The following is a 16,381-nucleotide window of genomic DNA, read 5'->3' as shown; positions in this document are numbered from 1 at the left end:
TGGTGCTTCTCCTTAAGGAAAATACCATTTAGACAGACCCATAACTGGGAGGCGTGTGAAACCAGTATATCACTCCAATACACAGAGATGTGTATGCAGCAAAAAGGACTCCCCCGTCCTCAGGGGAAACAAGAGAGTGGCAGGAGTCACTCCTTGTGGGTCCACGTGGGAGGAATTAGGAATCCACGCACAGCGTTCAAACAACTGGTGCCGACTCCATTGGGACGGAAACTGCCAGCATGGCGGGTTCACCGTATCTCACCGTGTAAGCGGTTGGGATACAAAACACACTCATTCCCGGCCACGAAGATACGGCAAACATTACAAGAACGAAGTTTGCAACTCTAGGGGCACGAGGCCCTGAGGTGCTAGAAAAACCACCCAGAGTGACCCATTTATTGCTCCGGTGACACAGGACCCCGCCGTAGGCTTCGTCAGTTGTGCACACGACTCTGCCGTGAGCCGTCCACCTCCTCTGCTCTACTAAAGTCCACACAAGTGTGTGCACGGCCACGTCACCCGGGCACACCTCCAACACAGCACACTTTAACTGGCTCGTCTCAGGGAGCCCGGTGGAAAGCACGTCCCTGCTTCTCTCTCGGCGAATCTCACCGGCAGGAGCAGGCAGAGGAGTAACCGGGGATCCTTACAAGTCACCCTGTGTTTCTCCCTCTCCCTCTGCAAACCCACGGTCAGAACTGGGCTGCTGCCATGACAGGGGCATCTACAGGAGCCCAAGAAACACCGCCACGAGGCGGTTTCAGATGGCGTCAGTGTTTCTGCAAGGTTTCCACTCACCACGCTCTCCGTTTGAATGTATTCGTACGTCAGTTTGCGAGTGTAACTCATCAGCGACAGGTGAAGGCTGCCTTACGTGTAAGCCAGAAAGGAATACGAAGTGCAAGGAAGGCTCCAGGCGTTTGGCAGCAAATGGGTTTGAATTATAACTTTAAAAAAAAATTTTTTTTTTAACGTTTATTTTACTTTTGAGACAGAGACAGAGCATGAATGGGGGAGGGCAGAGAGAGAGGGAGACACAGAATCGGAAACAGGCTCCAGGCTCCGAGCCATCAGCCCAGAGCCCGACGCGGGGCTCGAACTCACGGACCGTGAGATCGTGACCTGGGCTGAAGTCGGACGCTTAACTGACTGAGCCACACAGGCGCCCCTGAATTAAAACTTTTAATTAATTAGTTCAAATAATTTGGAAGTGAGGTCCAAGAAGGTCTTTTCATCAATCATGTTCCTCACATTAACTCTCCTGCCATCCTCTCCCTGCTTAAAAATGTCAGGCAGGCAAAGCTCTTGCCTCATCGAGGGCACCGCATCTCACCTCCTATAACACCCCAACGCGAACCTTCCGTGCCCCCAAGTGTGCCTTCCTGTGGGTCTTACTGCTGGCCCTCGCTGGGGGTGCTCCTTCTCAAGGGCCTGGTTCAGATCTGTGTCCTTCCTGCCCAAGCTGCTCCTGTCTAAACTCCGGGAGGTCCCTGGTCCCGTTTTCATTTAGGGTCTTTCTGCCAGTGACGGGGTAAATTGCCCACAAAACTGTTTGGCCGCTTCACCCCAAGTGTAAGTGTGTGGGCCCCTGCCCCCCGGGAAAGCGACCTCTGGCCTGCAGTTTTGTGTCACGTCACAGCCACTGTCCCTCTTCCTCACTGGTCACTATCCAAATTCCCACATGTCTCCAGAATAAGCCGTTTTCAGGTAAAAGGGCGTATGTCAAGTTTATAGGCTCCAGCTGGATAAGAAGTTTGGCTTTTCACTGCTGTGTCACCTGCTTTCCCTCTCAAACCCATCGTTTTATTTCGTTTCACTTTTTAGGTCATGGGTCCCTCTAAAAGCAAGGGCCTTCCTTCCAGGCAGGGGTGAGTCCGTCCACCTTGGGGCGTGAGTCCTCAGGGCGCCGCAGGCAGCAGAGGCTGGAGGGGCTGGAGAACTTGCCAGAGCCCGGAAGCCTCGGCAGCGGCACCCGGGGCGGGGCAGCTGGCGGACTCGCTGGTCGGGACGGCGCTCGTCGGCGCCCGGGGACGCCAGCCGGGGGACTCTGGGGACGGCTGCCCCCCGACGCGGGCACGGCGGCCACGCCACGGACGAGAGCCGCTCGTGCGCACCGGGCCTGGCGCTCCTGCTCTTCTCCACCGAAACGCTGAGGGCTCTGTGTTCGCAGAGTAAGTTCATCAGATGCCTTGAGACCTGCTCCGAGGCGGTCTTCCTTCCCTTCCTCCCCCCGTGTGGGAATCAGAAACACAGACACGGGGAGCTGGCGGCCGGATGGGATGGCTCAGCCTCGGTGCTGCTGCCGGACCCCCCGGGGGCGCGGGGCCTTGCAGACCCGTGAGCCGGTCCTGGCTGGTAAAGGCTCCCGGGTGCGGACACGGAGCCAGTAACACGCCCTTACGAGCCCGCCCCCCGCTCGCCACCGTCGTCAACATCCTCATCTCCTCCCGCCCTCACAACTCCACTCAACGCTCTTATCCACAGTTTTTTAAAGTAAAATTCATACCCACGGGAACGGGCAAATCCTCACGGGACCGCTGTCACAAGTGGACACACCCGCTGTAACCCATGCTCTGTCACTATGTCACCGAACCGAACCTTTCACTGCAGGAAGTTCCCTGTCCTTCCCATTCTCCCTCTCCTCACTCAGAGGCAACCACCGTCTCATTTTTCTTTTTCTTTCTTTCTTTCTTTCTTTCTTTCTTTCTTTCTTTCTTTCTTTCGCCTCAGATTAGTCTTGCCTCCTCTAGAATTTCACGTAAATTGATTGATATAGTTCTTCGTTCCCTAGGTATGGCCTCACAGGCTCAGCATAATCCCTGTGACTGTGCTGTGCTACGTGTCAGTAGTTCCCCTCATTCCTGAAGAACAAATCGCCAACGGTGGCTCTCAGGAGGTAATTGCTGGAGCCACAGCCCCAAGCCAAACAACAAAATCTGCGGGCTGTCCCCTGAGAAACACTCTCCCATCTCGTGCTTTTGTCTTTTGCTACTACACCAGTCCTACCTTTAGGACTCAAGACCTTTTATTTTATCTCTTTAAGTCTAAGACGTTACTGATGGCAAAAGGCGACCTTGATTTAGAAGAAATTATCGGGATTCCTGATTTCAGAAACAATAAATGAAAAACAAAATCCACGGACGACTTCTGCCCTATGACACGTCTGCTTTCTTGGCAATACAGCACAGTGCTTAGCAGTTAGGTTCTGGACTCAAACTACGTGACTTCAAATCCTGAAAAAGCTACTTAAAACTATCTGTCTGGACTCGCTTTACTGTGAAATAAGGATAACACTCTCACAGGAGTTACTATTGAATACAACGGTTCGTTGTATTGGACGAGTAACAGAGTTCCTACCGTAGTGAGTGTTTAACAAAATACTCTCCTAGCTTGCCATCGCCATAAAATTCCTAGTCTCTTCCCTAATTCACCCTCATAAAAAGTGATTTCAAGTTATGCAACACTTAGCTAGGAATCAAGTTACTGAACAAGGAGTACACGGGTTTAATTCTCCTGGAGGCGTTCACATTTAAAAATAAGTCTGTTACCAACTGTGTATTCTTAGGGAGATATACAGGGCGCATGCATTTGGGCTGGGGGGGATGCTTATTTCATTCACTCAACTATGTACTTATAGTTTGGTTATTTCCCTGTTTACCACTTATTGCCAGCGGATTACAATATATGGGACTACCTATGATGTCTAAAACAATCAGCTCTGCACTAATAGGACACAGTTCAGTGGCTTGATATAAGAAAAATAGACAAAAATAAATAGCTTTTTTATAAATGGTATATAAGTACAATAATCGAAAAATTCTAGACACAACTGCTACCAAATATTTACCATACAGGGAAAATAACTGGTTGAATGATCAAAAGCTGGAGTCACTGGTGAGAAACAGTGTTCTATAAAGGAAATTTTAAAATTACAAAGATGGCAATTTACTTAAAGTATACTCTTGAACAATGCATGAAATAAGAGAAATGAAGGGAATCTGTCCTATCCAATATTAAAAGAAAGCACGAGAGCAATGCAGTAAGAAAAAGAACGGGTCCCTGAGGCGAGAGAAGAGAGTTAGTGCACCAAGCAGAATAAAGAATCTGGAGAAAATAAAACACGCCTGGGAAGTGATGAGATAAAGGTGGCATTTCAAATCAGAGAGGGAAAGCATGGATTACTCAACAAATACATTGGGAAAGTAACCATTTGGGGGGAAAATGAGATTAGATCTTCAGGTGAGACTTTATACCAAAATATGTCCCAAATGGATTAAAGGTTTGGATTCTTAAAAAGTAAGACCATAAAAATCAAAGAATGTAATCAAAATGCTCCTGTAACCCTGAAATAAAAAGGTATGACACTGAAGCCATACATCACACTAAATGTTTATCTTAAAGATAAATCGTTGAAGTTAAAAGACGAACAAAGAGTTCACAAAGCCAACGGCACACACGCGTAAGGAACATTCGGAAGAGCGCGAGCCTCACCAGCAGTCCGAAGAGCTATGTGCTGGACAGACCGCTATGCTGGCAATGAAGGCCGTGTGCACACGGTGAGAGGGGAGACAGCGCTCTCGGGCACCTGCAGCGGGGGCGGTCCAGGGGAGGGCGACTTGGCAATGTGTACCAACGCTCTGGAATCAACGGCTCTTGGATCCTCCTGCTAGGAAATCGTCTTAAGGAACTGAGAACGTGCACCAGGACGCTCGCACTCCCGAGACCACCCTCTGCAGGCCCTGCCATCAGGCGGCTCTTCCTCCAAGATGAGTGGACAGGCCGCTTTCTCAGGAAGCTTCCCCGACCATTAACGTCGGGTTACGCCGCAGTTCTCGACCTCCGTGGACCCAGTGCTTTTCCTACAGAGCATCTTCAGAACTGGACAACAAAGTCGTGTGTGTGATGGTGACGGTGCCCTTCTCCTCCACTGGACAGCAAGGCCTGTGGCCATTTCTGTCTCCGTGTAGGGCTGTGCTTGCAGCGCAGGGGGCAGCACCTGGAACATGGCAGGTATTCGGCAGATCTTTGCTGTATCCTTCCAGCGACTTGCAAAGAGGTCATCATTAAAATCTACGTAGGGCTCCCCAACATCCGACACTCGCGTCTAACCTCCTAGGCACCACACACAACGATCCTCACAATTTGTCCCTAGTGTGACGTTGCAGCCTCACCCCCGGATACTCCCAAACATAAATATGGTCTTTGAGCAGCCACACCAAAGTTACCCACTTGGAGCCCATGCACTGCAAGGATTACTCCTCCTGCCTAGAATACCATGTACCTCTCCGTCTAGAAAACACTTTTCCAAACCTAGCTTCTAACTCCACAGCACAACTGCGGAGAGCTGAGTGAGCCTCTACGTGCGTCCCTGTGGCATCTGATACCAATTTCCCTTCTAGCACCTCTTGTGTTGCAGGGTAATCACCTACTAACATATTTTCTTCTCTACTTGTGACCGAGAGCCCCCTGAAGGCAGCAGCTGTTTCATTCTGTGGGTCTTGACACTGCATTTTCTGACTACAGTGCTTTATTTAAAAACATAGTTTTAATGTTTATTTATTCTTGAGAGCTACAGCGAGAGCGAGATAGACTGGAAGAGAGGCAGAGAGAGAGGGAAACACAGAATCCGAAGCAGGCTCCAGCCTCCGAGCTGTCAGCACAGAGCCTGATGCATGGCTTGAACTCACGGACCTCTAGATCATGACCTGAGCTGAAGTCAGACGCTTAACCGACAGAGCCACCCAGGCACTCCCGATTATAGTGCTTTAAGTGATAAGCTAGTAACAAGTAGAAAAGCTAGAAACCCACCAACATCAGGAAGTATAAGAACAATTTAAAATAGCTTAAGAGTTTAAAGAAGAAATGGAAATGGAAATCAGAAAACATGTAGAGCTGAAAGATTTCAGAAATTCTAGAATAGTAAAACTTGGAGGTTGCAGCTAAGGCATTACTTAGAGGGAAATTCAGGTCCTGTAGCGTGGGTGCCTATAAAGCACAGAAATCAGGCAAGCATCAGGAAAGAGAAGAAAAGTCAGGAAAAAAAAAATCGGAGCAAACAAAAAAGTACAAGGAAGGAAATAAAACGTAAGAGCAGAATTTATTAAACTGCTATATTAGCTGCTATTTTGCAGACTAGTAAGATTAACAGACCACTGTCAAGCAGTAAGAGAGAAGGCACAGAGGACTGCATTAGCCACACATCAGGAACTCAGCACACAAAGAAGCTCAGAGCCACATTCTCAAACAGGCCTGGCCGGCTTATCCTCCCGCTCTGGCCACACCTTCCCATTTGGATCCCAAGCAGCACCTTAATAGAGATTCAGCAAGTGGAAATTCTCATGAAAAGTCAGCACGAGGTTCTAACGGAGAATCAAGATTCCTGCGGACCCACTGTTCACTCTGGTTTTCCCAAACATGCATCTCCAAGTTAGAGTCTGCTTGGTCCCCCCAGATACCATCCAGCACGTCACGTAATACAAGCCCAACAAGGTCATACGCTCGTGGGAGTTTAACACTTTCCGAAGCTTCTAACTTATTCGAGGAGGCTAACTTATGGGGTGGGGTGCATGGTTGATGGGAAAGCAATTCTAAATATAGTTCAGAGGAAACAAAAGACAGAGTTTACTTTAAGGAGATAAGAATTGAAGTTCAAATTCTGTTCTATGGAGCTGAAATGTAGATGAGCAATCAAATAAGTAAAATAAGTAAAGAACTGTGATAACTTCAGGAAAAATAAGACCATCTATGTCCAAAGTGCTCAATCCCATTAATACAAATACATTTTGCAGATTGCTTATCTTCCTTGTTTTTAGTAAATCTCTCTTAAGTTACAAAACCAAAATTACCCATTCAATGAAAATATGCCCGCTAAGTCTGGGACAGGGTCTGGGTGGAATCAGATTGTTCAACATAAAACCTCCCACAAACAATAGCTCCAAGGGGGTCGGGGGGGGGGGGGCGCAGAAAGCAAGTTCTTTTGTTTTAGAGACCAGAAATGCAACAGAAACAAAATATAATAAAAAATGAAAATTCAGGTACAGGAATTATGCATTTCATACTGAATAATTATTTCTGTACTACCCGTAAATCCTCTCTGGTAAGCTGTGCATCTAAAACTCATCGAACTGCCAAGGGGTAAACGCAGCTCCATCCATCAAGCAGCCACTTGACAAATACATTCCATAATAGAAGTTTATTTTTATGGGAGGCTGAATCAAGGACTTTCCCATGCATACAAAAACTTGTCAAAATTATTTATGAGTCTTGCTGAGACACACAATATGTCATATCAAACTCCTATTTTCCTTCCAAGCACAGACTGTCAATATCTCCGCTACTATCAATAACGTGGACCACCGCTGATAGAGGCCCGCAGGAGCCGAGGTCATTTGCCCATCCCCGCCGCTGCCGGAAGCTGTCTCTAACCGCAGTCAGCTGCGAAGAGGCCATTTACCACCTCGACGAGGTGCAGTTAAGGTGAGCACTTAGGACTTGGGACTGCGTCCAGAGGCTTTGCAACATAAAGTAAAATGGAAACATATGCTTGAAAAATTAGGGTTGATTATGGCTGAAGTAAAACAAAAATAACAAGATATTTCGGCTTTCATTCTGCACCCCGAATATTGGTTAAGGCTGATTTAATCGTGAAACTCGCGAAGACAGCCCATCCCCACTGAGGTTTCCATTCTGAGAGACAATTTCTGAGGGTGGAATCCGAGGGGATGAGGCATCTCTCAGAAGGCGAGCCGTCTGCGCCACGAAGGCTACGTGAACTTGGCTCTGCCCCTCCTGATACGGCCACCGTTATTTCACGAGGAGGCATCTCTTGCGGGGAGTTAGCTTCTTCATTGCTCTGTCACTCTCCCCAACACAGGGCGCTCACTGAGAGTGACGGAGAATGGCCTTTGAGATAAGCCACGGCAACAGGAAGATGCATTCTTCTTTCTCAGCTCTGAAGGCAATGGAATGATGGTCTCCCGTCCTAGGTTAGCCCCGGGAACCAGCCGGATACGGCCAAAGCCTCGTCAGTTCTCAGACGTGGCCTTCTTCTATGAAGAAGGACCTCTCATCACTGCTCTTTTGCCCAGGTGCTGTGACGTGCCCCGGCCCTGAGGCCATCGGCGAGACGACGTCACCAAGGCTACGCTCCGGTGGCAGTGGGGCCAGCAGGGAGTGTGTTCTGGCAGGCGGTCGAACAGTTACTTCCCCTTCTCGGCACTAACAGAAATCCATCCACGTGAGACCTGCTTCGTGCACTTCGTGGACTTCACTGCTCTCTGCCCCATACCACCTCCGGGGGGCCGGGGGCCGTGGGCCACGAGCGGCGGCCAGGACGCGGCCGGGTCCGCAGGGTGTGTGTCCCATCCCGCTGGAACCTGCCGGCCGGTGCTGCGGGGCGGCCAGAGCTGCTGGGTGACGGCGCCACGCGCCCTGCAGCGAGTGGCCGGGCCCTGAGGCTGTGCCTTCCCTACCACGACTGAATCAGTGTAACCACTGTGGCCATCTCACCTGCTAACAAGGATCTGACGCGAACTGGATCCTACAGGGGAAGGCACGACACGGAGAACACAGTGTGTGCCCTGGGGGCAAACAACACGAAGGTGAGGGGCCAGGCGGCCGCGTGGCTGTGGTGCCCTAGAAACCCTCCCGTTGTCGCCCGAATGGGATTTAAATGCACTGGTCTGGATCTATCCGAGGAACTTCCCATTTGTTTTTTGTGGAATGCCTTCACTCAACACTAACAAAAATGGTTAAATGATAGAAGTTACTTTTTCCTGCAGAACTGTGACAAAGAGTTAGCAGGAAAGGGGTTCCCTTCAACAGTCGTTTCTCTGATCTTCCCGGTTATTTTTTTGAAGCAGGTTCTGAACGCTATGCAGAACCCTCTCCAAGCCTACAAGAGCTGGTCCAAGCACTGCCAGCGACTCCTGTCCATTAACGATGTAAAAATACACTCCTCGAAGGAAAGAGGGCAAGAGAGCAGTTTAGCAAGTTCTGTGTATGTCCGTCCAGAGCTGTCAAACAGAGCCACAGTGGCACATTTTGAGTAAAAAGGGGTAACTCCGACTCGCGAAGTAAACTCGCAACGTGACTCTTGACACCATCTGCCAGGAAAGCACTCCTTCCATGTGAACAGTAACACAACCACGAGCCACCCTTATTTAGGCTTTCAAAAGAATTATTGAAATAACTGGAATATGTTTCACTCAGGAAAGCTACACTGTTTTCAGGAGCATGGAGTCGATGTTGCTTATAGAAGTACCACGTCTACCTTCAAATAAAAACAAAACAGAATCCGCAGCTTTGCGTTCCAACAACAAAGCACGCACTGCTACGGTGAAGCTCAAGTCAAGGTATTAGGCTGACTTTCCAAAAAGCTGCTGGAGGACAGCGGGCGGGGGTGGGGGGAGGGGAAACGCTGTTCCGCGTGGAGGGCGGAGTCAGGCCTCTCTTGGCAGAAAGGAGCACAGGACGCTAAGAGCGCCGGGTGACCAGCTGGCAGGGCGGGCCGAGGCTCCGTCACCGCCCGCTCACACTCGCCCACGCACACCCGTGCATGTTCACCGCCCGCCCACACTCGTCCGGGCTCACGCCGGCGCACACTCGTCCACGCCCACCGCCCGCCCACACTCGTGCACGCTCACCGCCTGCGCACGCTCACCCGCGGACACCCATCCGTGTTCACCGCCCGCCCACACTCGTCCACGCTCACTGCCCACCCACACTTGTGTACGCTCACCGCTTGCGCACACTCACCCGCGGACACCCATCCGTGTTCACCGCCCGCTCACACTCGTCCAGGCTCACGCCGGCGCACACTCATGCACGCTCACCGCCCGCCCACACTCGTGCACGCTCACCGCCCGCCCACACTCGTGCACGCTCACCGCCGGCGCACACTCATCCACGCTCACTGCCGGCCCACACTCATGCACGCTCACCGCCGGCCCACACTCGTGCACGCTCACCGCCCGCCCACACTTGTGTACGCTCACCGCCTGCGCACGCTCACCGGCGGACACCCATCCGTGTTCACCGCCCGCTCACACTCGCCCACCCACACCCGTCCATGTTCACCGCCCGCTCACACTCGTCCAGGCTCACACCGGCGCACACTCGTGCACGCTCACCGCCCGCCCACACTCGTCCAGGCTCACCGCCTGTGCACGCTCACCCGCGGACACCCATCCGTGTTCACCGCCTGCTCACACTCATCCAGGCTCACGCCGGCGCACACTCATCCATGCTCACTGCCGGCCCACACTCGTGCACGCTCACCGCCTGCGCACGCTCACCCGCGGACACCCATCCGTGTTCACCGCCCGCCCACACTCGTGCACGCTCACCGTGAGCTCTGGCACGCGCTCCGCACCCGTACCAGGACCCAGCATGGGCCGAGCGGGGGACGAGGGCTCGCTCGTCCCCCTTCTGTTTCCGTTGATGCGGGACAACTGGCAGGTGAGAAAACGGAGGCCCAGAAGAGCGAGGGGCCTCACACGGAGGCTGGGACGCGAGTGGCTCATGTCCGCTTTCCTCGACAGCCCGGGGCGGGATTCCTCGGCCCGGCACCGAGGCACTCTGGACTGCACGCTCTTTGCCGCGGGGCCGTCCTGTGCCCCGTGGGGGTGCCCGGCAGCAGCGCCGCCCCCCAGATGTCCCCAGGGGGGAAAAACCACCCCCAAGCGAGGGCCACTGGTCCAATCACGGACTCGGTAACCACGCCATCTACCACGCTCCATCTTTGCAAAATACGCTTTTGAAATGTCGACTTCTCTGTTGCTACTGTCACTAATGTCTGGGTATGGTTTCTGCAGGGGGGCAGAAGCAATAGCCTGAGAGTCACCCGGTAACCTGTAGGGCCCCAGTTCGATGTGAATCTCAGACACACAAGAGAGAATTTTTTTTAGTATATCCCAAATACCGCATTATTTGTCGTGTATCTGAAATTCGCATCGAGCCGTATGTCCTGCATCTTTGTTTGCTAAATCTGATGATGCTACATTACAGGGCCTGGGAAAACAGAATCCCTCCTCCTCCTTTCTACAACTGAACATCAGGATTGGGGGCGGGGAAAGAAAACCAGGGTTGAAGATGCATATTTTGTATTTCGGATAACTTAGAAATGATTGTTATGTATTAAATATAGTTTTCCTTTCACATTGGTTACTTCTAGTAGTTTACTATCTAAAGTATCTTTGTGTTGGTACCTTAACAATTGGTGCCTTTTGTTCCTACTTAGCCTAAAATTTTGGCTCTTTGCACAGAAAGGCTGTTAACTGCTATCTAAAGATGGTGTGTAATTTAAAAAAGAAAAAGAAAGCTCTTCTCTAACAGAAATCCGTAAAATATGGAACTTTCGGGCTCAAAGTTTATGATAACACCTTAAGGTTCTCAGTTCAATGCCAACTCGGAAGCATTTCATAATATCATGATGTTCCAGTTACACTATTACATTCCACTTCGACTCCCCAAACCTTCTCAGACTCTAATGATTACATTCATTATTCCCACAAAACTACCAACTGCCTAAGCTTTTGCTTAATTTATTCCCCATTCCATTTACCTCTCTTCTCAATCTTCCTCTTCTTATTAAGTCAATTTTTCTCTTTCCCACTTAAAAAAAAAGTTTCACATGAATACACAACTCTGGAGTAATTCAAACAATACAGGTACCTGCAGCGTAAAATGTAAGTCGCTCTTCAGAACGCTGTGTGCATTTCATGCATGCAAACGTGAATATACGGTTTACATTTCTGTAAGGAAAATGGAAGGCTGGCTCTATGAGCTTTGGATTCCACTCTCTTCTATAGCACACGACACACATTACTGAAGTCATGCGTGGCTTCCTTCACTGAGCCTTTCTCATGATCCACCCATGCCGATCTCTCCGTGCTGAACTCCTACTGTTACAGCACATATTTCCAAGGTGTCCCCCTCCCCACCCCCCAACTGCCCTTTTCCTTTTTCCTTCTGCGGTAGGAACTCTGTTAGCTACTAAAAGAAACAAACACGGCGAAGGCCTGGTTCCGCCCAGTGGAGCTCAGGTCTGGTAGGACCTCACACAATGGGCATTGAGGACTCTGAACAGAAACGATCCACTTTTCACGGGGACTGCAAAAAGACAATTCTGGAAGCGACAACAAATAAAGCACATTGGGATGGGGGGCGGAAGAGGGACAGAATCTCAGGGGACATCTACCACATCGTACAAAAGGCCACGAGTCCCTTAACCTGGTGCTGACGTCATCATTCTGATCACTGTAATCATTCTCCAAGGGTCTTCTGAGCACATGTATCGCCATTCTAATGGAAGCACCCTGAGCTCATGCTTACCTATGTCCCGCAACGCTCTTAGCATAAGGTCGATCACAGGGTAGGTGGGTAATATTAACTATAACTACATAGCGAACACGATATTTCCATTAATAAAGCAGACTAAAACTTCCAGCAGAAAAAAAGGGCGCAAAATCAAAGAGTAAATGTGGGTGGGTCTTTTGTGAACTTAAACCCAATGGCGACTTCCTAGCATAGTTACTGCTTAGCCACGTGACGATAGGCCAGAATTTTCCTCCAGTGTGAAGTTATCTGAGGAGAACTCTGACACGCACACAGCTTTTATTTCTGGAACCCACGCTGGTTTAAATCACGCTGGGTTGATGATGCTGGGAGACGAACCGAGACAAAGAGGCTGTGCCTTGGAAGAGACAACTCACTCAGCCTTGTGACTCGGCGGTGACAGCTGAGTGACACTCACCCTTCACACTTTAATCACTGTACAGACTGCTAAGCACCTTTACAACCATTTTCTCTTTTGATTCTCCTAAGAATCTTCCGAGCTAGGATTCTATCAGGACTTTTAAAATTAGTTACTTTTGAATAGACAATATATTTACCTGGTTCAAAATCCAAAAGGTCCAGACAAGTACACAGCAAAAACAAACCTAAGAGAATCCAGTAAAAATAAGTAATGATCTGAGTGTGATGTATAAAAAAGGAGAAAGGAACTTTATGGGGGGGGGGGGGCAGGGGACAGCAACGAATTTTATGGAAAATTGGACAGGAGGAGAACACAGATACAGATGCTCTGACCAAGCAAGGTCCTCTAGTGGAAGGACACGGCATCGTTCCACACTGAAGGAGGCAAGAGGCAGAGGCAGGGCTAAAAGACACAGAAGAAAGGGGCCAGGTACAAGCGGTTTACTTCATTCGAAAAGTAATTCTGTTTAGCACTTTTACTTTGCCTTTGCTGAGCCAGGCCGATGGATCGGGTCAAGAAGAGGAAGCAAAACCGTCCCTGCCCCAGAAGAAAGAAGATGGACAGAAACACTACCCCACAGAAACAAAGGTTAAATAGGCCCTTAAAGGCCTGTGTTCAAATCCCAGCCGTGCCACAGCAGGGACCGTGGGGACGAGAGTCCCAAGTGCCAGTCCCGACTGATCGCTGGCACCCGGGTTCCCCACCTGGACGGTGGAGAGAACACGAGTCTCACACGCCCGGCAGAGATGACCCCCAGCGATGAACGTGGGGGCGAGGAGCGCAAGATGCGCAGGTGCGGAAGGTGGTAGGGTTCCAGGAGACAATGGAGATCAGTCAAGAGTAATAGGGCCAGTTCAGATTTGGTAGCAAAACCGTCTTGGGAAGAAGTGACGTCCTCACGGCAGACAAGAGAAGGGCCGTACCCGCGTGGGGCTAGTTGTGGAGTCGCACGACGTCAGGCGCGTCTGCCTGAAGCCACTGCCTCTAAGAAGCTCCTGGGAGACGCGGAGACCGCCCTGGTCAAGGTCAGCGGCCGGCCGGCCGGCCGGGCGGGGCCGCAGGGAGGTCCGGGGTGGGGTGGGGGCAGCGGCTGCAGGAGCCAGCGGTTGTAGGTGGTGACTCGACTGCCAACAACGTTAGCGCTCACGCCCTAACTTCAGCGGGGAGGGGGGCAGAGCCAAGTCGGCCGCGTGTCAGCCCCGACTTGCTGTCAGCGACGGCGCAGGGGACAGACGCGAGGTGGGAGCAGGATGGAAAGGAGCTGCCTGCGGACGAGAGCTCCTTCGAGGGGGAAGGCGAGGAGCAGACCCAGCCCGTGTTCACGCGGGAAACAAATGCTTACAGCTCCAACCTCCACGGTTTCGGGGACAAGAAAGCGGCCGTGGCTGGCACAGCACCCGTAACGGGGCCTAGGTCAGTAGTTACGTCCCAAACTCGGTGAATTTTGGATTCAGCCGGGATGGTCAAGATGACCCTCTCATGGGGTCGAAATGGCTCAGAGAACAAAATCCCCAAGTCTCTCTCCCTCTCCCTCTCCCTCTCCCTCTCTCTCTCTCTCTATCTCTCTCTCTCTCTCTCTCTCTCACTCACACACACACACACACACACACACACACACACGGTCGTTTCTTCCTTTATTTTTTAAGATGCTACCTTTTCCGTCCGCAGCGCCCCTAAGCGAACACCCCCCTCCCCTTCTGTTCGGCCGTAACTTTGTTATCCGCGCGGCAGGGCGGGCGGGACCGCAGACGCCGCGCAGGCCCCTAATTGTGAAGCTCTTACGAGGGTTGAACCTGATCATTCACTGAGTTGTTGAGTTGATGGGATTCGTGTAGCTGGTTATAAATTGATAATCTAAATTAATTCATTCAAGCAGAAATCGATTTTGTAACTCCTCGAGAGCTTGTAATAATGCTTACCTCCCACTGCTAGCTGCGTTCTCGGTTTCATAAAGCCGGTCGGGAACAGCTGGATTCAGGTGACCCTGCTAGCTCATTAAATCTGTTACATGTTCCTTCCAGTAAATGATATTAAGCTGAAATGTCCTAACGTTGATTTTTTTTCTTTAATTTTATGACAGAAATAACCTAATTTGTAACGCAAAATAACAATCTCCTTGGATTACTTTGCCTTGTTAAAATATTTTATGCATTTTTCATTTACACAAAGGTAATGGAAAAACACTTAAACTATCTGTTATTTAAACCACAAGAGATATGTTGCTGAAAGTCTGATAGCTACAAAAATGATTGTCTCTTCATAGTCTTTACTTTATATCTGTAATAAAAGGCAGACAATTCAATTCATTGGTTAGTAAATAAAGTACGATAGTTTTTATTTTATTTTCTCGGCATTGCTCGAACTAAAATCAGATTGCTTTTTAAATTCATTTAGAAATAAGACTCATTACTTTCCTTTCCTCTTTCTAATCTAAAATGTCTAATGTCCGTTCGGATCCTCACATTTTCTTCATCAACAGAAGTTGTAACCTAATTCTAAATCCCATATTAAAAGAATCATTTTCCAAGCTATTCACTCCCTGTGTACTGAGGCTGAGTAATGAAATCAGAGCACCTGCCTTTTGTGCATGAGACTATTCAATACTTATTTCTAGTAACCTCCTGATTTCATTTCCTTTTCCTAAATAAATTTTAAAATAAAAACATCCAGGATGCCAGAAGAACATAGGTAAGATATGTCCTAAGACTCCAAGTGACCAATCGTGTTTATTGCTATAATAAGTGATGAGCATTTCTCAAATCAAGGTGGCTAATTGAAGTCCTATTCTCTCTCCTTCTCTTCAAGAGCTCTAACAACTTACACAGGAGGGACACGCTCATCCATTTTATGGTGTCAAAAGCTTTAACTGTTAAAAGTTAAGATAATGCCGGTTGGCCTGACTTTCCAGTAGGAACCACCTTATGGCAGACAATTTTTGAAACAGGCTGGTCACCATAAAATAACATCACTAAATTTGTGAACATTTTAACACTCAACACTACTTGTGTAGCATTAAAAGTGAACGCAAGCATTTTTTCTAGATATTACCCCAGCATTGCACTTACTGTGTGAAGTTTCAAAAGAATTTACTTTAAAAATGTCTAAAGACCATAACTACTCATGCCACGAAAGTTAAAAAGATAATTTTAACATAATAATCAGAATCAATGGTTTTATAATCCTTATCTTTAAAAAAAATTCTTAAAACTTGATTTTTATTTTGAGACGCACATCCCAGAATAAAAATAAGTAACACAACCAATCGCTCACACTGTGTGCCGACTTCTTTGGCCCACTATAGAGTTTTTAAGGAGGAGAAAAAGAGAAAAGGAAGGGGGCAGCCAAGAGCATGACCTAAGCGAGGTGAGGCGTGTACCTCCAGAAGAATCTCCCTGAGTGAATCACTTTCCCCTGTGCATCTCCCACCCAATCCTCTTCCTGTGTCTTCCTTAAAACATAATGCAGAATTCATCGCCAATGTCTTTGAAAAATATAACCTTAAAAAAAAAAGAGGGAACACAGAAATACAACTGACATACACTAGGATATAAGATAGAACAACCCAGAGCCACACAAGCACGGTCAGCAAAGTCACTCGAGAATTCAAGGAAAATGCGGTTTGCA

General features: G+C 49.2%; 1 protein-coding gene across 3 annotated transcripts in view; it reads right to left on the bottom strand.

The window, feature by feature from the left end:
• The window catches only part of ZNF407 (zinc finger protein 407), a 454,887-nt gene that overhangs the window by 53,772 nt on the left and 384,734 nt on the right, over positions 1 to 16,381 (bottom strand). The window lies entirely within an intron of this gene.

Source organism: Panthera pardus, unplaced genomic scaffold, assembly GCF_024362965.1.
Source record: "Panthera pardus isolate Hobbes unplaced genomic scaffold, ASM2436296v1 HiC_scaffold_15, whole genome shotgun sequence".
Taxonomy (NCBI): Eukaryota; Metazoa; Chordata; class Mammalia; order Carnivora; family Felidae; genus Panthera; species Panthera pardus.
Note: the sequence above shows the minus strand (reverse complement) of the source record. Positions and strands in the feature narration are given on the sequence as shown.